Raw genomic sequence first — 22,060 nt, 5'->3', positions numbered from 1 at the left:
ATAACATCACCTAAGACTGTCTGTGTGTGTGGCTGAATAATCTTCCCCCACCCCCAACCCACACGTATACACACATACTCACACCCGCACACATTCACACACTGTACATCTTAAGAGCAGTGGCCAAGCCCATCTTCTCCACGGCTGATTTTCAAAACTTATCACAGTACCTGGTACATAATCAGTTCTAGAGGAATATTTGTTGAACAAACATGAGGTTAACTAAATATTTATTTTTCTTTTAATTTTTACAATATATTTTGTTGTTTTATGTAATCTCTCTAATCCATGTGGATTTACTTTGGTAATGGGAGAATAAATCCCTTTCTCGTTGATATATGATACGTCCTTTGTCACACTTTAAATTCTTACATATTCTTAAATGTGCTTTGTGGCTATCCGTTTTCCTCAAGAAAACTGTCTTTAGTTTCTTACAATAAAAACAAGCTACTTTTATTATTGTGTTTTTCTGATACATACATTTTTAATATCTAGTAGCACAGCACCCTTCATTAACTTCCTTTTTAGAAATTCTATCAGCTATTCTTATTTATTCCTTTCTTTCAGATAACTTTAAAATTATTGTCTAAGTTTCAGCCAGGTGCAGTGGCTCACGCCTGTAATCCCAGCACCTTGGGAGGCAGAGGCGGGCAGACCACGTGGTCAGGAGATCGAGACCATCCTGGCTAACACGGTGAAACCTCATCTCTACTAAAAATACAAAAAATTAGCTGGGCGTGGTGGTGGGCGCCTGTAGTCCCAGCTATTCGGGAGGCTGAGGCAGAATGATGTGAACCCGGGAGGCGGAGCTTGCAGTGAGCCGAGATAGAGCCACTGCAGTCCAGCCTGGGTGAAAGAGCGAGACTCTGTCTCAAAAAAAAAAAAATTATTTTCTAAGTTTCCAAGATAAATATTCTATTGGAACTTTTGACTAAAATTGCATAGATTCTATAAAAAGAGTTTGGGAAGAACTGACATTTAAGGTCCGCTTTCACCTTTATGTCTTACTATAAAATGTTGTTATTTTTTAAATCTGGATTTTAAATTTTTCTTGTAGAGATTTTTTCTAGATTTTTATATTTTTGTGCTATTGTGAGTCATATTTTATACATATATGTCCCATTATGTAATATGCTATGTATATTATAAAATATGTATATAATATATAATTGTATAATTTTATATATCTATTAGTTATTCATCAAGGATCCTAATTTTTCTTTTTATCTGCTGGTGCTGTGAGTTAGGCATACTCATACATGTCACCGTTTGTCCACATGGAATCATGGTTCAAATTCAAGTCTATCTAGATTTCAGCTCACTGCATGCATTTGTATACAAATTTCTTTTAAACTTTTACACACAGCATCTCTAATGACAAAAGAGGGAACCCTGGGGAGAACTGGGGAGAGGGCAGGGCAATAGGGATAGTTTTCTCCAAAGCCTTTTAACTAAAATTAGCTCTCCATACAGACATGTGCCATGCTTATTTCATAATTTTATTGCATTTTCTAGAACATTGACACAGTCTCCTGGGATGTATATATCTCAGTTTGGAAAATATGGCTTATAGTTCACTGTCTTTCCCCAGGAGGCTTCATATGAAGGATACGTAATCACATTTTAGAGTCAGGGAAACTTGGGTCTACAGACAAAGAATAAATTATTCAGATTTTTAGAGCTATCAAGTATACTATTACAAGGAGGATTCAGGATGATCAGTTCTTGTATCTAGAAGTAAACCAGTTGTCATTGAATAGGTAGCTATAAAATTCACTGTTCCAATTAAGTATCACAATAAAAGGATGACTCATGTCCTTAAAAAATTTAGTAATCAACATGAAATGAAAGTCTAGCACGTGTAGCTGTCATTTGGCAAAGCATCCATGTGAGGAAGAGCTTCTCCCGAGCTTCAAAATCACAAGTTCATGGAAAAAATCACAGTTTACCATTTGTACAATGGTAAGCTGGAAACACTTAAGGAATATAACTGATAAAGACTTTTGATTAAGGCCGGGCGCATTGGCTATGCCTGTAATCCCAGCACTTTGGGAGACCAAGGCGGGTACATCACTTGAGGTCAGGAGTTCAAGACCAGCCTGGCCAACATGGTGAAACCCCGTCTATACTAAAAATACAAAAATTAGTCGGGTGTGGTGGTGCACACGTGTAGTCCCAGCTACTCAGGAAGCTGAGGCAGGAGAATCGCTTGAACATGGGAGGCGGAGGCTGCAGTAACCCGAGATTGTGCCATTGCACTCCAGACTGGGGAAAAGAGCGAGACTCCATTTCAAAAAAAAAAAAAAAAAAAGACTTTTGATTCAGAAGTGAGCTTTGAACAACTCCAGCTATGTATGCAGCAATTAATACCTAAAATCTTTATTTCAAAGTACCCAGCCAAAGAAAATGGAAAACGATCAACAAATGGTCTAGAAGCAGGACAATGACAGAAAGCGAAGCCATGTGGAACCAGTAAAGATTTCCCTTGGACTGCAAGGCCAAAGATTTTATCCCCTCACTCTTAAGAAATGCTGGGAGTTGATGCCTGAACCGTATAAGATACTCTCAGTTAAACAATGTTTGCTTAATTTGACAGCTTCGTGAATTGTGTTCAGTTCATTCCACAGTATGAGCTCAGTCATTCAAAATATATTCTTTGTTTTGTTTACATAGTCCCCAGGAATATGAACCTCTAAGGTATTTCATCATAATTCTGGTAGTCTGAGAAGGCAGTCAGGTAAGCATCACCTACAGAATGGCATTCGAGGCAAGGGTGTTCTGATTGTACAGACCACAGCTAACACACATACATCAGATCCCCTCCCTGCTGAGGGGCTACTGGCTCCTGAGATGAAAATCTCATAAATATAATAAACGGCAACACTGATTCCACAAGTCACAAGTTGGAAAACGTATTCTATTATGTCTTAGTCATACCATACACACTATAATATTTCCACATGTGCTGGGTAACCACAGTCCGTGATGGAGTGTGGCTCATTTATTGCTACTACATATTTTATGATAAAAAGCATTTGAAAAAATATTGAGAAAATTCAGTAAGACAAAAGACAAGCAATCTGGCATCGTGTTCTGGTTCTGCTACTCTGATCTTCACAAGTTCCTTAACATTTATGCTTTGATTTTCTCAACTAGAAAATTCAGGCATTAGACTAGATGGGCCTATGCTCCATTTCAGTTGAAATATTCTGTCAAATAGATCTAAGATTTATATGACGCTAACATTCCAATAAAAATTCTGGCCTGTTTTTGGCATTCTATGCATATCCTAACATTTAGGATCATCTGAATGTTTTACTAAAATTTTTACTGTTGTCATTTCTCAGTTTTCTCAAATTGAGGTTTCCAATACTTTAAACACTGGAGCACCACAAATATTAGGAAGGCTTTATCTACGTTATAAACTGTGGAAGTGAAAGACAGTTTTAAATGTAATCGCATTTTATGAAAAATAAAATTATCCATACTTGCTATACTTTAGTTTTCTGGTTACTATAAACACTTGAAAGCCAAGTTGTAAAATTCTTCTGTAAACCTTTGGGAAATGAGCACTGGTGTGTCTAACCCCCTCTCAGACTGCAGGTGACCTGGTCAGCAATAGGAAGCCATGAGAACTCAAGTACTACAGATAGAGCCAGGTATGCTGTGGGGGCACCTCTCTGGAGGACACAGAGCTGCAATTTGCAAGCTGTGAGTGGCCCCTGCATTTGAATCCCACAGCTCTGTATCATAAATAGAAATGATGAGAAAAAACACAAGTCAGACAAGTCAGCTTAGCTATTAATTATAAAAGAAAGCTCTGTTAAAAGAACTCTTCTAGCCTTATCAAAAGTCTCCCAAAACTGGTTTTTCAGGACTAGGCTATGAATAAAGTTTGAAAATTGCCCCCATATACATTAATCACTCCTTAGGTTAGAATGCGGAATATACCATAGAGAAGTTGGCCAGATGCCCACAGATCCCTGTGAGGAACCATGTACCCTTATTCTGCCCCCACACCCTGCCTTTACTCCTTGGTACTTTCAAGTGAGAAATGGTGATTTTCTTATTTGGGGAAGATAGGGTGGAGACAAAAACCTCATAAATATAAACCTCTCTCTCTCTCATAGCTCAGCAACTTGCAATATTTTTAGCAGTAGAGAAAAAAATAAATGACTTATTAACTATAAAGCAATATTTGAGTTCACTATTTCACTAAAAGCATCATTTATGAAAACAGAAAGATCCTTTAAAAAATGTTTGTATAGTCGCTTGAGAAAATAAACCAGCAGGTGCTGGTCCCTTCACTTAAAGAATTTATTATCCTTTGTGTGGCAGGATTCACCAGCTGGCAGCTCCCACCCAGAAAATCAAATAGGTGCTCATTTCTGTGATGCCCATAATGTGTAAAATTGCCAAGAAGTTCAATGCAATGTGACCTAAAAGTACAGCAAGGAAGAGCAGAGCTAACAGCCAGCTGGAGGCTGTCAAAATTTACAGGAAGAAAAGACAAAGATAATACAGTAAGTTCTAATTTTAATCATTTGTAAGGAACACAGAGAAAGCTGTGCACATACAGCAGATGTATTTCTGTTTGCAAGTATAATTCAACTTACCTCTATTGAGCAGAAAATCAGGACTTTTTGGCTAACCAGCCTGTAGTGATTCCCTGGGAGGATCTGGCTGAAAGAAATGAGAACCTAGAGTTTATTCAGTGGAGTTTCAATCTCTACCTGACTGTATTAGTGAACAGTTCAGAGGTTTCTTGCTCAGCGGCTGAATCACTCAGGGAGGAGGTGTGTGGTATGCAACAGGGTGTCACCTTGTACAAATACCAGTTGAATTAAAGCATTCTCACTCATATACCTACTGTCTTTGTTTGAATTCTTTGTTTAACTTATGGCCTTATGCAAAAAAAAAAAAATACATATATATATATATGCTCCTGTGATCACCCTTTTAACTGATATCAACAGTATGCATAACCATATCACTGACAAGGTGGCATAGGACCCAACCTATTTTGTATTCTCTTTCAAAAAATAAAATTGAAAACTCAAGATAGAAGGAACCCCCATACACCCACAGTACCTGGAAGGCACGGGCACAGACAAGAATGCAAGGAGTATATGGCTTAAAGGAAACTTCAAGGCAAACAAATTCTCAGAAACCCAGGAACCCTAGGATTAGAAAACACAAAAGAAGTCTGTTCCACACATTCTACACCTAGACTATTTTGTAAAACTATCAGAGGGAAAATACACCTAGCATGTAAGAATTCTAATCTCTATCTTATTTATCCATGTATAAAAAAATGTGAAAAGGGGCCAGGCGTGGTGGCTCACATCTGTAATCCCAGGACTTTGGGTGGCGGAAGCAGGCGGATCACCTGAGGTCAGCAGTTCAAGATCAGCCTGGCCAACATGGTAAAACGTGATCTCTACTAAAAATACAAAAATTAGCTGGGTGTGATGGCACACACCTGTAACCCCAGCTATATTAAATAACTATAATACACCATGATAAAGTCATATACAGAAATTTTCAATGCCAGGCATCGCATAGTGGAGAGAAGGAAGAACCTGGAAGGTGATGTTGATGCAGAGTTTTAAAGTCTGAGTGGACAATGATTAGATGGTCAAGAAGAAGAAGAACCATTCATCCACTCTGGCAGGAGAAGGCAGGAGAATCACTTGAACCAGGGAAGTGGAGGTTACAGTGAGCCAAGATCACACCACTGCACTCTAGCCTAGGCAACAGAGTGAGACTGTCTCAGAAAAAAAAAAAAAATGTGAAAAGGATGGTTGAAACTTCTTTCAATGCTGAGGGCAGCAGTAGACCCAACGTCAAAGGCTGCTTCTAGCCAGTTGCAGTGGCTTTCACTTGCACTTTGGGAGGCCAAGGTGGGAGGATCACTTGAGCCAAGAAGTCGAGACAAACTGGGCAACACAGTAAGAGAAGATCTCATCTCTACTAAAAATAAAAAAATCAGCTGGGTGTGGTAGTGCATGTCTTTGGTCCCAGTTACTCAGGAGGCTGAGGCAAGAGAGTCTCTTGAGCATGGGAGGACCAAGCCACAGTGAGCTGTGATCACACCACTGCATTCCAGTATGGGTGACAGAGTGAGACCCTATCTCAAAAAACAAAACAAACACAAAAAACAAACAAACAAAAAAAACCAACAAAAAACAAAGGCTGCTTCTGCTGGAAGGAAGGAGTAACACTGAAGAGCCATTCTAGGCGGGGACTCCTGTTACAGGTTTTGAAACGCACCTTCCCTAAGAGCCAAAGAGGCTTTAAAGAAGCTTAGCAAACATTGCTGAGAGAAGCCACGTCATCAGAACTTCCTGGGTCATCGTCATTCATATGTCACACCAGCAATGAACCAAATCCCCCCTGAACAACTGCTCCTGAAAACTACAATGCAGCTGAGTGACGCCCACTGAAATGACTGTAACAAGAAGCAGAAACCCAGACTGAAGAGCAAGGCAATTGCAGTATGTAGTCATTGTGACTGGGAGACCACTTCCTTTATGTTCCCTGATGTTCCCTTATTCTGGGCTGAGGAATTTGAAAATCTAAAATGGAAAATGTTCTTTCAAAGTGAAACATATATACGTGTCTACTCAGCTTTTTTATGGAATTTTATACATGCAAAATATTTTTAAAATATGCTTTAAGTTTCTGTGATGCCCAAAAATCTTGGTTTGAATATTAATATTACAAATGATAAAGTTGAAAAACAAAGATGTGACTTAACTCAAAAGATAAACTAGAAGCGATCTTCAGTCTTAGAACTTAGCCAAAAAGAAAGAAAACAGTTTAAGAGCTCCCTTGTAGGGATAAGTTGTAATTTACATTACAGAATGTTGAAATATATTACTTCATGAAACACAGAACCAGAAAGATAAGTTTTTATCTTATAATGAAGTAAAGTGCAGCTACTCAAGTTATGGATTTTGAGCTTCCAAGCAATTATTTCTGCATGCAATTAAGGGTTTCTCTTACTTAATACACCAGACCATCCACACTGCTAAGCCAAACCAGTGTTTTTTCATTTAGAATCAAATCTCTAGTATAAAAAGGGACTAATTCTAAACCACTGAGCAAAATTCAGACCTCTTCATGCTGAGCAGACATGACTGCCTAAAATTTAAAATCTCAAATATGAAGAGGTTGAATCAAGAATGTTTTCGGGTGTGGAGGTAGCCAAATAGCCTGAGCATTAGTTTCACTCAGGTGTTTAACTGTGAAGACTTGGGCATGCTTGGAATAACTTGGCTTCACCACACCTATTCACTTTCAGTGTTGGAGTTCTTGAGATCTCTCTAGAACCGTAAGCTCAGAAGCTGAAATGCCAAATGGGTTTTATCTCAGGTACAAACGCCAATTTATTGGTGATGGCTTCCTGGAGGAATATGTTGAGGCTTGTAAGCAAGTAGGGACTCAACAAGGGAATGTCTATGGTTAATTAGCAATATCCACCACAGGTCTTGAATGGGGGAATGTTTGCTGACCCTGTCTCATAAAATTAGATGTTGCAACATCACATTGCTTTGTCTATGTGTTATATCCAAAGAAACAACCAGCCAAAATGAGCACCGTTTTTTTGAGTTTAGGTTCACGGCAAAATTCAGAATAAACAACAAAGAGTTCATGTATACCCTCAGTGTCCCCATTACCAACATCCCACATCACAGTGGGACATTTGTTACAATTAATGAACCTGCATGGATGCATCACTAACACCCGAAGTCCATAGTTTACATCAGGGTTCATTCTTCGTTTTGTGTATTCTTTGAGTTTGGAGAAATGCCTAATGACACGTATCCACCATTATAGTACCACACAGAGTAGTTTTGCTGCCCTAAAAAATCCTTTGTGTGCTGCCTATTCATACCTCCCTCCCTGCAGCCCCTGTTAACCGCTGATCTTTTTACTGTCTCCATAGTTTTGCCTTTCGCAGAATGTCATATTGTTGGAATCATGTAGTATGTAGCATTTTCCAGACTGGCTTCTTTTACATAGTAATATGCATTGAAGTTTTCATCATGTCTTTCCATTTAAGTTTTCTCCATGGCTTAACAGTTCATTTCTTTTTAGTGTTAAATAATATTCCAAGGCCAGGCATGGTAGGTCACACCCATAATCCCAGCACTTTGGGAAGCTGAGGTGGTAGGATTGCTTGAGGCCAGAAGTTCAAGATCAGCCTGGGCAACACACTAAGATCCTGACTTTAAAAAAAATGAAATAAAATAACAACAATAATAATATCCCTTTGTCTGGATGTACCACAGTTTATTTATTTATTCACTTCACCTACTGAAGGACATCTTCGTTGCTTCCAAGTTTCGGCAATTATAAATAAAGCTGGTATAAACATGTGTGTGCAGTTTTCTTTTTTGTTTATTTATGCTATATTTTGAACCCAGTAATATATAACATTGTTTGGAAACTAAAAAGTATAAAATGGAATAAATGAAAAGTCTTCCTTTTCCTCCAAACCTTTCTCTCCAACAAAAAAGCAGTTATTAGTTTCTTCTGGGTCTTTTCAGAGACATTTATGCATATACAAGCAAATGTAAGATATGGATATATTATACTGTTCTGAATCTTGCTTATTTCCTTTAAGATTATATTCTGAAGATCTTTCTATATTGATTCTTCACAGTTGCTTGGTATTCCATGACATGGATAGTCCATAATCTATGTCATCAATCCACTGTTGATGGGCATTTCCATTATTTCCAAACTTCTGCTAACAATGCTGCCATCAATAACACTGTACATAAATCAACTGGCACATGTGTGAATCCGTAGGATAAATTTTTAAAAATGTAATTGCTGGGCCCATGTGTTTGCACGTTTTAACTTTGGTAGAGCAAATCTTGCCAAATTGCCCTCGGTAATGGATTTACCAACTTATCCTTCTTATTCTCATTTGTCTTCTTTCAATCATTTCTTCATTTAACAAGCATTAAGTACCCATAATGCTCCTAGTATTGCTTCTATCCCAAGGGAAAGGAAAATTAATGAGACCCAGTCTTGCTCACCAAGAATTTACAATTTGTTTGGAGGGACAGACATTGAATTAAACAGCTATAACACACCATGATAAAGTCATACGCAGAAATTTTCAATGCCAGGCATCACATACTGGAGAGAAGGAAGAACCTGGGAGGTGATTTTGATGCAGAGTTTTAAAGTCTGAGAGGACAATGATTAGATGGTCAAGAAGAAGAAGAACCATTCATCCACTCTGTCATCTTCTTAATGTCTTCCACATTTCCCCTTAATAGTGAACCATTCTGCAACTTTCCTGCCTCATTTCCTCTATCAAAATAGCAACTTGGCAGCCCCAGCAACCCCAGCTCCTCAGGGTGTTATGGATCGACATTTTCTGGAGACAATCAAGAGCCACACTGCAAATATAGTGTAATTCTCCTGGCTGCAGTCTGAAATAAACCATTCCATGGGGATTAGAAGCAAGAATTTTTTTTCTCCCATTGAAAAACTAAGAATGGCCAATTTTTGTAATTAAAATCTTACTTTTAAACTCAGATTATTTCATAATTTTCCTCAATTTAGTTAATTCTCCCACTTTATTCATGTCTCTTCATCACCAAATACTTAATGCTATTACATCATAAGCCCCTTGAGATCAGAGACCAGGCCTTCACATTTGTTTTTATACTAACACATAGCACAATTCTTGACTCGTATAGATATTTACTCAGACATATACATATATGATCCATATAGTAACATTTAATGTTTGTTGATTAAATGAAGGAATAATAATCATAAACAAGTGTGCATGCATAAGGGGTATTTATTGCTTACCTAAAGTCTGGTTTATCTGGTTTATAAATCTGATTTTCTTGAAAGACTACAGTATTCTCTTCAATTCACCCGGAACACTCACTGATTTTTTTTTTTTCTTTGAGACAGAGTCTTGCTCTTGTTGCCCAGGCTGGAGTGCTGTGGCACGATCTGGGCTCACTGCAACCTCCGCCTCCGGGTTCAAGTGATTCTCCTGCTTCAGCCTCCCGAGTAGCTGGGATTACAGGCATCTGCCACCACACCCAGCTAATGTTTTTGTATTTTTAGTACAGACGGCATTTCACCATGTTGGACAGGCTTGTCTTGTACCCCTGACCTCAGGTGATCCGCCTGCCTTGGCCTCCCAAAGTGCTGGGATTACAGGGGTCAGCCACCGTGCCTGGCCCTCTCACTGCTTTCTTAAAACAAGGGAAGATTTCTCTGCATTTTACAGAGATTGCTCAAATAATAATTATCATAGCTAAACTTATTGCCCAAGGTTGGAACCCCCATCATCATTGCCTCCTGCCTCACCCGCTCCCCACTGCTTTAAACTACATCCAATTTAGTTCATCACTCAACCATTACTATCAATTCTACCTCCTAATTCAGTCTCCCTTCCACTTGATTCCCACCACTGCCTAATTCAGGCCCTCATCATCCTGAGAAAACACTGTTTTCATCACCTGTTAACTGGTCTCTTTCCAGTTCAACTCTAACCCCTGCTCAGTCAGTTAGGCTCTTTCAGGTTGTACGGATCAGCGATACGGTCTGGAAACCTCAGCTAACGGCAGCACAGTTAAGCAGAGCAGACCCAAAGAATCCAAAATGATGATACTTCGAAGTCTACAGTTTATCACAAGAAAAAGATAAAATGTAACAACTTCATTAAAGTAGAGATAAGCATCACAGCTAGGGGCTGTCTCATAGCAAAAAGTCAGAGCCAAGGGCAAGTTCCAACTGTCCTTTCTCCACAAGGTTCTTCTCAGGATCCACTTTCTCCCTCAGGCCGAGAACCACTGACTTGTGAATGAAACACCCAAATGGAGTTTCAGCTGCAGTATCTTATTCCCTGCTGATGCCATAGACATATCCTGCTGCGTGACCCTGCCTCCTGGGGTTTCAGCAGACACAAATCGTCAGTCTCACTGTTATCAATAAACAATAATGATTAGCTGGTAAAAATCAACCTGAAACTCTTGGGGTGCTTGGTTACAAAGCCATGCGACCAATCAGTATGTTTCAGATCAGGGCTGTGCAGGCTCATTTCACATTTCAGCAGAACAACTCAGGCTAGCTTCAGGCCTGCTAGAATTAACCTTCACAGCCCAGAGGGTTTAGTATAAAGATTTAGGGGTGGTTAGGAAGACAGAATATTGTCTCTGCAGCCTTTCTTAGATCTTAAATATACAAGCTGCTCGTTACTTTGCAAAACCAACACTAGTTGGCACAAATCTGGGGACCCAAGGACAGCTCTGAGTCTCGCATGCTCATGACTCAGCTCTCTAACCTTGATTCTCTACCTGCTTCTTTCTGCCATGCTACCAGTTTATCATAGTCTCTATATGTTTCAGTTTAAATCCCCTGAGAGAGCTGCTGAGTCAGTTAGCCACCATCCCATACTGAGTTTCTGTGGGAAGAGGTCTTGCACAGGGCCATCTCTTGGGTCTCTGGCTAGCCATAAAAGGACAGACACCTACACCATCTCAGTTAGCTGTGACTAAAGCAACAGCACTGATGGTTTAATGCATGGTTCCCCTGAGCCTTGGAACTGCTAAAAGTGAACTACAAGCATGGCCTTGCATACAGTTGTAAATTTCTCTCCAGTAAAGACAGTCCATTCCCTAATGCTATTTTTCCAAAAGACAGATATAATCATGTCACTCCCCATTTTCCAACCCATCATAAGTTCCCCGTGTTGCATGAAATTCAAACATTTTAGATTCATACACAACTCTGCTGTCTAATGTAGCAGCTACTGTTCTACATGTGGCTATTTAAAATTTTTATACTAATTAAAATTAAATAAATTTACAATTCAGCTCTACAGTTACACTGGCCACATTTCAAATACCGTATTGGATGGAGAAAATAGGAAATGCAGAAAGTTGGTCTAAGATGTCTTGTTAAGTCACTTTCAACTATTCCAGCCTCATCTCCCACCACTTCCCACTATGTGCCCTAAGCTTTAACCACATCAAAATCCTTGCTGTTGCCCAAACATATTATAATATTTTAGGCTTTTAATATCTGTATTAATGCCATTCCTGTGACTTGAAATGTCCATTTCTTGTGCACTTTAGTGATCTCTTACTCACTTTCTCAGTCCCTGCAAACACAAAACCTGGTCTATGGAGCTTTTCCTACCATTTCGGACCTCAATCACAGCTAGCTTCCCCCTTTCTCCCTGCTCCAAGGGAACTCTGTATATTATTTTATTGTAATACCCAACTGCATTATATGATAATCTAGTTGTACCCAGCATACCATATGCCATTCTAGAAGAACTTAATAGCAAAGGCAGTTTAACTATTGCTTAAGAGTACAAATTCAGGTGCCAGATGGTCTCTGCCAATGACTACTTGAGTAACCTTTTGGTAAGTCATTTAACTCCTCTTCTCTCAGTTTTCTCACCTGTAAAACGAGAATAATAAAACAGTACCTTTCCCATAGGGTCATTGCGAGGATCAACCGTGTTAACACAGAAAAAGCACTTAGAACAGGGCCTGCAATTTTGCTAAGGTGCTATCTAAAAGTTAACTCTTAGTAAACTGTTAATACATTTTATTTATTCATACATGAGGTATATCTAAGAACAAAACCATAAGCACAATTAGTAGTTCTCCTCTTCTCAGGTACACTTACTGTGCCCAGTGGTCAAGCTCTTTAACACACAATGTTGTTGATGAATATCATTAGTTTTCTATGACTAAATGCAGGTTTTAGAAGGTATATGAAGATCCTCTCAAGAGTCAGTCCCTGGGACTTATTGGTGGTTTTCTAAAAGGTTCATCATGCAGGAACTTCCGAGAAAAAAGGAACAGAATGAGAGGTGTCCCTGTGGAGTGCAGTGTTTACTTTAGTACTGCATAATTCATTTCTCTTAGATGATAACTTGTTGCTTCTTACCTTCTCTTCTGTTTGATTGGCATGGCATTTTTCTCTTCTTAGACCCAATCTTTCTTCTCTTTCCTCAGTGTTCCCATATCCATCACAGCAGAGTTTTCTTTCTTGAAATCTATTTTATCTCTCCCCTAATAATCCATGGTCGTATTAGTTTTCTATTGCTCATGTAACAAATTGCCACAAACTTAGTGGTTTATAGCAACATAATTTATTATCTGATAGTCCTGGAGGTCAAAAGTCTAAAATTAGTGTCACTGGGCTAAAGTCAAAATGTCGGCAGGGTTATTTCCTTCTGGAGGCTCTAAGGAGAGAATCTGTTTCCTTGACTTTCCCAGCTTCTAGAGGTCAGCTGCATTCCTGGTCCATGATCTCTTCGTGGTGTCATTTCAACCTCTTGCTCTGCCACCACATCTCCTGTCAATGACTCTGATCCTCTCATCTCCCTCTTATAAGGACACTTGTGATTATATTGGGCCCACCTGAATAGCCCAAGATAATTCTCTCATGTCAATGTATTAATTTAATCACATCTGCAAAGTCCCTTTTAACATGTAAGATAACACATTCACAGAGCCCAGACATTAGGATATGAACATCTTTGGGGGACCATAATCCAATCTACCACACCTACCATATTTTTACAATGTTTCCAAGTTTCCTATAACTTCCTCTATTTTTACAATTAAAAAAACTAAATATTTCATTAAGTAAATGAAGTTCAAAATGCATGCAACAATTTGATTTAATAGATACAAGAGAATTCTATACTATTATGACTTTTATTAAGTTAAAGTAGGCGACATATTTAGATTGCTTCTAAAATTTTGTATTTAAAAGCCATGTAAACAAATGCTAGAAACCATGAATTTTTATAGTCATTTTCTACCTTCCATTCATGAGTGACATGAACAGTATTCATTTAACAGCCATGTTTTCAAATGATCACAGGATGCTTGAGTATTGGTTGCAATGATTATGTGAGACCTGTGCCCAGCTACATCTGGGGGAAGCATACTACCTAAGCTGTATGCTTATATATGCACATATATATACATACCTCCACATATATGTACACAATATATTTATACTTATGGATCTCTAATACATATGAGATTCATACATATATAATACATATATCGCAGACCTACACACACACACACACACACACACACACACGTTGACAGCTCTGTGTCTGTCTCCCCTATCATAATGTAAACACCTTGAAGACTGAGCCCTGAGCTTATTTATCCTTGAGTCTTCGGTAGTCCTGACTTAGCCAGTTCTCAGGGATTGTTTCTAGGATGAATATACCTGCATTACCATGTGACACATGAGGAAATGGGACAGAAGCCATCTGACAAGAAAATGAAATCGCCAGGCTCTTTCTTTGCCCGCTTCTCCTTCTCAGCATCTCAACATTGAATAGACTAGGCTAGGAAAATGTGGCTCACATGGTCTCCCTCGTTTATGCTAGTGTTTCTGTTGGTATTTTCCTTTACTTCTTGCACATTCTGATGGACTGAATCTCTCAAACCACTGGGATGTCCCAAAAGTGTGTCCTTGTTCCCTCCCCACTCACAATATCTGCAATATCTGAAAAGCCCTCACCTCCCCCACTCACTTCCTCCTCCAGTTCACTTATTCCATCCACCCCCTTCCACCTCATCTTCAAATTGTCTCCAGTTCCTTTACTTTATATAATCAACAATAAACCCTCCAGAGAAAAGAGGAGAATTCTAGAACTTTTTAATTTTCAAGCTTTATTGTAAATTAGTGGACTATCCTCTATTGGAACAAAATTTGTGATAATTTTAATGGTATCCCTAGAAAACAGGGATTTTTAAATACTTTGGAATTGGTATACTTTATTATTTCTTTAATTTTACAATATCCCCCGCCAATACCTCATTCCTCTCTCAACTAAAAGTTATTTAAAAATAGTTGGCGTCAATAATTTGGGTGTGTGTGTGTGTGTGTGTGTGTGTGTGTGTGAGAGAGAGAGAAAGAAAGAAAGAGAGAGAGAAGCTTTGAGGTCATTGAAAATACTATGAGGTAATTTGCTCTTTTTAAATTTTTGATGTTTTTAACTTTTTACTGTTGATTTGTATTTTATTTTCCACTTATTTACTTAACATTCAGTTCTTTCAGGAAGAATAAAATGGCATATTCTTATACGTTCAGATGTCTTCTATAAAAACAAATCTTGACTTTTACCAGTTCTACTACTAAGTGCCTGATATAAAGAAAATGAGGAAAATTTAAACTAACAAACCAACCACATTCCCAAGATTGGCTAAAGAGAAACATAAAGGCCTGATTAAATTTGTTTTTATACACAAGAGGCACAATACTATAATTCAAAGGTCATTGTCTGTTTAAAATATGACAGTTACCAAACAAGGTGCGTCTTGTGCACTGCCTCCCAATCACAACAAATTTCCAAGAAACCATCAAGATTCTTGCCTACAAATCCAATCCTTGCAAACAAAATATTTGGCTTTAAGCAAAAATTGAGACAAAAGTTGATATGAAAGCATCAAACAGACTAAAAATGTTATGAAAGCTCTTACTATTAACATGACTGATGCAACTCAGAATCAATCCTTTTTGTTTTTTTTCTATGGCTAGACATCAGCAGTCATTTTCTTAAAGGGCCTGAAAGTCAATATATTGTATTTTAGGGTTTCTAGGCCATATGCAAAAACTCCATTCTGCCCTGTCATAGCAGAAAGCAGCCATAGCCACCATGGGAAAGGAATGGGTGTGAGCAGAATGGTCTACAGTGGCCAGAGCAGGCGATACTTGGCCAACCTCTGGTCTGTGCTAACCAACCCTGTCAGAACATCCCTCTCCCTTTTCACCCTCTCCCTGTGGAGGAGGGAATGCTCAGTGAGAAAAGAGTCATAAACCTGTAATTGAAACCTCATTTTCCAGAGAAGAATACTGAGATTCTGACTCCTTCAGGTGACTTGGCAAAGATCCAATAAGTTAATTAGCATGGAAGTAAGATCAGTGTTCATTCAAAATTATGGAACATTTCTCGACCATGTATTCTGTCTGATGAGCATCTAAGCACATATACCTTATCTGATTTCATTCTCATAACAACTTTCTAAAGTACTGTTATAATCTTTGTTTCACCCATGAAGAAACTGAGATTCAGAAAGGTTAAGCCACATGTCAATTTCACAGCAGGCAAATGGTACAGGAAGAGGCCAGGGCTTTGAACCCTCTGCTTCTTGCCGCCTCCACTGCTGCTGGTGCTTCTGCCGCAACACTCTTACCAGCCTACTTTCCATTGGATGCTATTCCATGGTCCTCTTAAGAAGACTTGTCATGGTAGCATGTGTTTTTTTTTTTTTTTTCTGTGTTTAGAAGTTAATACTGGTGTTCTCACCATTTCATCTGCCCTACAGTGTCATGGGTAGAATTTTTCCTCTCAGAAACACTCACAAAACCTGACTTGTTTAGCCAGTCTAACCATAATTCTGCAATACAGAAACAGGGAGTAGTCCTTAACTTACACACCCATGGCCAACCCCATGTAGAAAGGCTGGGAAATTGAATTGTTTGATCTTTACTTATGCAACTACACTAGCCTGAAAAGACCCACAACCACAGGGCATAAGGAAAGTTGGTTGACTTGATGCCCCTTCCTACACTGTCAGACTCCTGGAGAAGCTCTGTGATTCATTCCAGTGCAGGTCTTCAGAATAAAAGACTGAAATTTCCTTTCGTTCACAGCCAAAATGTGTGATCATCTTAGAAAACTGGGCCTTCCTGGCACCCCCAACATTGCACTACATGAACCTCCCCACACACTTCACCCATCTTGCTTTCCCATAAACCCTGTCAAATGAGTAGGTGTAGAAATGTAGAAAGCAATACAGACACATGCAGTACATGCTACTTTCCTAAATTGATGTATTTCCTTATGAAGGCTTGTCAAGTGTCACAACTTAAGTCTCACAATTAAAAGAAAAAGCCATCACAGGCGAAATGGCAAATTGTGAGCTGAAACAAATTTTTCTAAATTGATGCGCTCATGTCACAGAATCAAATATTATTCTTCCTGTATCCTACATGGGAACGTAAGCCACTTTTACATGCGCATTTACTTAAGGAAAGGTTGTGTTGTCCATACACTATTATATTCATCTTCAACTACAGAAAAGGGCATACATAAAGTGCATTATCCTCAATCACTAATATCCATAAGCAGATATTCCCTCTCTGCCTTTCCTTTTCCAACCAACGTCTATTTTACATCTGTTGAAATAGATGGGTTCCAAATTAAAAAAAAAAATTAAGTAGGAGAAAATTTCTGTCTTACAGCAAAAGTAATCCCCAGTAGGTTTCTGATGAAGCAACTTTATAAGATCTATTGTCCTTGACTCTTTCTTCCAAATCTTTATTTCTCCCAACAGTAATGGAATGAAAATGAAATGAAAAATCTGGAGTCAAGCTGGGTAAAAAAAAACCCATAGGAGTCTCTACTGAAGTAAGACAAGGCTCAATTAGTGAAGCGATGGGTCATACAGTCAAATCAGCAGCTTTACTATTCACAACAGCAAAGACATGGAATCAACCTAAATGCCCATCAATGATAGACTGGATAAAGATAATGTGGTATATATACACCACGGAATACTATGCAGCCATAAAAAGGAAGGAGATCATGTCCTTTGCAGGGGCATGGATGGAGGTGGAGGCCATTATCCTTAGCAAACACAGGAACAGAAAACCAAATACTGCATGTTCTCACTTGTAAGCAGGAGCTGAACAATGAGAACACGTGGACACATGTGAGGGAAAAACACACATTGGTGCCTGTCAGAAGATTGCGGGTGGGAGGAAGGAGAGGATCAGAAAGAATAGCTAGTGGATGCCAGGCTTAATACCTGGGTGATAGGACGATATGTGCAGTAAACCACCCTGGCACATATTTACCTAGGTAACAAACCTGTACATCCTGCACATGTACTGGCCAACAGGCTGTGGGACTTTTTCAGGTGCTACTTGAGTTGACTGCAGAAATTTCTAGAAACAGCGCCAATATATTTCACTGATTTCACAGAGGCAAATCAAGAAAGGTTAAAAATTATGTTGGTGAAGTCATTTTCTGTAAACAAACAAACATTTAAAAACTGCAACAAAAAAATTATCATCCAGAAAGCCTCAGCAAAGCACTTCAGATACCTCTGGGCAAATTCCTAACCATAGTAAACAAATTCTAATGTTCCACCTAGAGATTCGACTGCCCTTTGCGTAGCTGGGCAGCTTCCTGGGTCTCTCCAGGAAGGTATGCAGCACACCCAGTGGGCTGACCCATCCTTCACAGCCAAACCTGACAAGGCTGAGCAAATACACTCTCAAGGCAAAGACATTCTTTAGGGATTGTGCAAAGGAATTTGGCAGCTGTGTCTTCCCCATGAGGTGTGGCATGAAGAACAAGTTCCTCAGTTCGGGGCATAGGATCATCCACAAAGTAGAAACCACTATTAAATTGTATTTACCCAGAAATCCACATTTACATTAAAATGCCTGTAACCTACCTTCCTCTGCTACTTTAAGATATTAAAAAAGAAGTCACTTAATACCGAACCAAGTAAAGTATGGAACTAATACAGGATACTTTGCATAAATATCTTTTCTGCTTCTCTCTTTTCTTCCTTCCTCTCCCGTGAAGCAGATGCTGGCATTCACAGTGCAGCCCAGGAACCCAGTAAGAATGACTCAAGTATCTCCTTCATGCTAGGAGGGATGATAGGCTTCAGCCCAGAACAGAGCTTCCAATAGGGTTCTTTTTCAATCCTACAAGTCACTGTGAGCAGAGAGATAATAAGGTCCTTTTCATTCTAACCCTGTTTCCACAGGCAATATTGGTCATAGAAAAGTCAAAGGTGTAAGAGGTATTTGGTTCCAGCCTCTATCTTTTTATCACCAGGATCCTAGTAGACCCAAGCTGAGGGCACTAGCTTTCTGTTTTGATGTGTGGTCTGCTTACTTTGGGCAGGCTCTGCCATTGAGTGATGAAGGTGCTATTGCCCTGAGTGAATCATGTAAGAGTGCAGAGGTGAGCTGCCTGTCACCCTGGGGGAAAGGCTGAGTCTTTCTTGATTCCTAATGGGAGTCCATTGACATGGTCCTGTGAATCATCTGTGAACTACACATGACCCTCATGGATGCCAGAGTTGAGTGGGTGGAGCATTGAATAATTTTTTTGGTTATTGTTATTTTGTTTGTTTAGCAAGGAAGGCTCTCTGACTTGTCCATGGGTTGGGGTAGATGAAATAATAGGCCAGTTCCTGGAGGCCAAAAAGGCAAGCTGAAAAACAAGATGGATGCTGGAGAAAGAAGTCTTACAAAATATCTAGGTCTTTGGGACTAGATTATTGTTACTCAGGGACAGAAACCTATTGTCTGTAATCATTTCTGTGTGTGTGCTGGAGACAATTTTATTAGTGAATAGTGGTTTGCAACTTTTCCCTCTCTCTAGCCCATATTAGAGCATTTGAGCATTGCCCACTCATCTTTATCCTCTACTACCTCTATTTCCCAGGTTGATTTTCAGGAGGACCAGCTACACAGCATAAGACCTACACAAAATGGAGAAGAAGGAAATTGATATGTCCTAAAAGTCTACTGGATGATGAGGATGGAGGTGATCAAAAAGCAAGAGGGCAGGGAGAAGGATTATGAACTAGAAACAGTAATGGGGAGATAAGAGAGTGAAAGACTCCCTGGAGCTGATAGGCACTAGATAAGTATTATACAAGGAGGTTTAGATTGCACTAGCATAAAAACATTTTGAGCACGTACCACCTATAGATATTTTTACTTACTTTTAATTAAATATCTGCACTTTGGTGTATTTTGTGTTGTACCAATTATCTGTGGGAAACCCAGCACTATCTACTTTCCAAGATCTTTGAACTGCAATGGCTACAAGATTAGGAACTACATTTCTCAGAATGCCTGCCAGCACAGGTTTGGATTATGTTCTGCCTGTGAGAGATACTCACACAAGCTTTTGAAAGGTAGGAGAGAAGTAGAAACCATAATATTATTCCTGAGACACTGGCAGTAAAGAGATCATGTGTGGCCGGGCGCGGTGGCTCACCCTGTAATCCCAGCACTTTGGGAGGCCGAGGCGGGCGGATCACGAGGTCAGCAGATCGAGACCATCCTGCCTAACACGGTGAAACCCTGTCTCTACTAAAAATACAAAAAAATTAGCCGGGCGTGGTGGCGGGCATCTGTAGTCCCAGCTACTCAGGAGGCTGAGGCAGGAGAATGGCGTGAACCCGGGAGGCAGAGCTTGCAGTGAGCAGAGATCGTGCCACTGTACTCCAGCCTGGGCAACAGTGTGAGACTCCGTCTCAAAAAAAAAAAAAAAAAAAAAAGAGATCATGTGTTTTGGCAGACGGTAGAGATAAGATGTTTCCTGAAACTTCCTGGCATCTTCCTGTGAATTATTTCTTTTTAGTGGTGAACAGACAACTGAATCATGGTGAACCATTTCCTGCAGTTCCTGAAATTCCCCATTTCATGAAAGGCATCAGCATTTCTGCTTGACCTTCATTCCTCCAGCCTTCTTGTTTCCTTGGCAGAAATCTGATTTGATCTTATAAAGCATAATACACAATTATAAATTAAAAAGAATAACATAAGTACTATTTTAAGTATATTATTTTACAAAGAAAATAGAAAAGAAAGAGAAAGAAAGAAAGAGAAAGAAAGAAAGAAAGAAAAAGTAGGGAGGGAGGGAGGGAAGGAAGGAAGGAGGGGAAGGAAGGAAGGAAGGAAGGAAAGAAAGAAGGAAGGAAGGAAGGAAAAGAAAGAAAAGAAAAGAAAGAAATTCTGGGCCAGGCATGGTGGCTCATGCCTGTAATCCCAACACTTTGGAAGTCCAAGGCAAGAGAGTGGCCTGAGGCCAGGAGATTGAGACCAGCCTGAGCAACATCAACAAAACCCCATATCTACAGAAAAATAAATAAAAAAAAAAAGGCTGAGCAAGGTGGCACACACCTATGGTCCCAGCTACTCAGAAGGCTGAAGAGGGAGGATCTCTTGAGCCCAGGAATTGGAGGCTATAATGAGCTACAATGGCACCACTGCACTTCAACCTGCGTGACAGAGCGAGACTCTGTTTCTAAAAAAATAAAAATAAAAAAGATGGTCCCAGATTGAAAGCACCCCAGATGCCTGACAGAAACAAACAAAAAAAATCCCTCTGAGATTCTATCACCTTAGCCTTAATTACTCCTATAATTAAAATTTTAGTTAAAACATTCAGCAATGTCAAAAAATAACTAGGCACACAGGAAACATGTCACCAGGAAAAAGAACCAGCAGAAACAAACAGCTAATCAAAATAAATACACACAGGTCTGTGATTGGAAGTATCAGTACAGATCCTAAGATAAGTATGCATAGGATGTTCAAAGAAATAAAAGCAAAATTAGAACATGTCAGCAGAGAACAGAAAATTACAAACAGTAATATATGAGATTAGAAAGAAGTGGTGTTTGAAAAGTGAAAGAATTCTAAATTTGAATCTGTCTTTTTAGATTGTTATAGAGGTATATTTGTCAAGTTAGAAGGCTAGGACATATTTTCTTTAATAGTTCATTAACTTGATTCATAACTTATCAACATTTAGACATATGGTATGTGGGCCATCATTTGTATTCATGCCGCAGGCTTAGGAGTAAACCTGTAAAAGAATAAAATGAAAACTCCATGCCAATAAATTTGAAAATTTAAACAAAATGGAAAAATTTCTAGACCAATATAGCTTACCCAAACAGATCAACAATAACAAAACCATATATCTGAACAATTCTGTTACCATTATTAAAAACGAAAATAAAGTCAGTAATTACAAATCTTTTCACAAAGAAAAGTCTAGGTCTAGAGGATTTCATAGGAAAGTTGGGCTTATCCTAGGAATACAAGATTGATTTAACATTACAAAATCAATTAATGTGGTTTACCACATTAACAGATTAAATGAGGGGAAAAATTACATGATTATCTCAGTGAATGTGGAAAAAGCATTGGAAAAACTTCAGCATCCACTCAGTTCACTGAGATAATCATGTAAGTA

At 39.0% G+C, this 22,060-nt stretch overlaps 1 protein-coding gene across 13 annotated transcripts in view; it reads right to left on the bottom strand.

The window, feature by feature from the left end:
• Positions 1–22,060, bottom strand: part of SCEL (sciellin) — a 169,151-nt gene that overhangs the window by 104,113 nt on the left and 42,978 nt on the right. For 4 of the 13 annotated variants that reach the window (XM_055096859.2, XM_055096863.2, XM_055096864.2 and 1 more), the window contains exon 2: positions 4,617–4,683. The exons of 3 other annotated variants lie outside the window; for them this stretch is intronic. The gene's annotated coding sequence lies outside the window, so the exon portion shown is untranslated. Of the gene's footprint in view, positions 1–4,616; positions 4,684–5,091; positions 5,181–10,508; positions 10,822–22,060 lie in introns of those variants that run through there. 6 more of the 13 variants (XM_055096861.2, XM_055096868.2, XM_055096862.2 and 3 more) reach the window with 4 other exon arrangements.

This window comes from Pan paniscus, chromosome 14 (genome assembly GCF_029289425.2).
Source record: "Pan paniscus chromosome 14, NHGRI_mPanPan1-v2.0_pri, whole genome shotgun sequence".
In the NCBI taxonomy this organism is placed as follows: Eukaryota; Metazoa; Chordata; class Mammalia; order Primates; family Hominidae; genus Pan; species Pan paniscus.
This window is presented reverse-complemented; position numbering and strand designations above follow the sequence as displayed.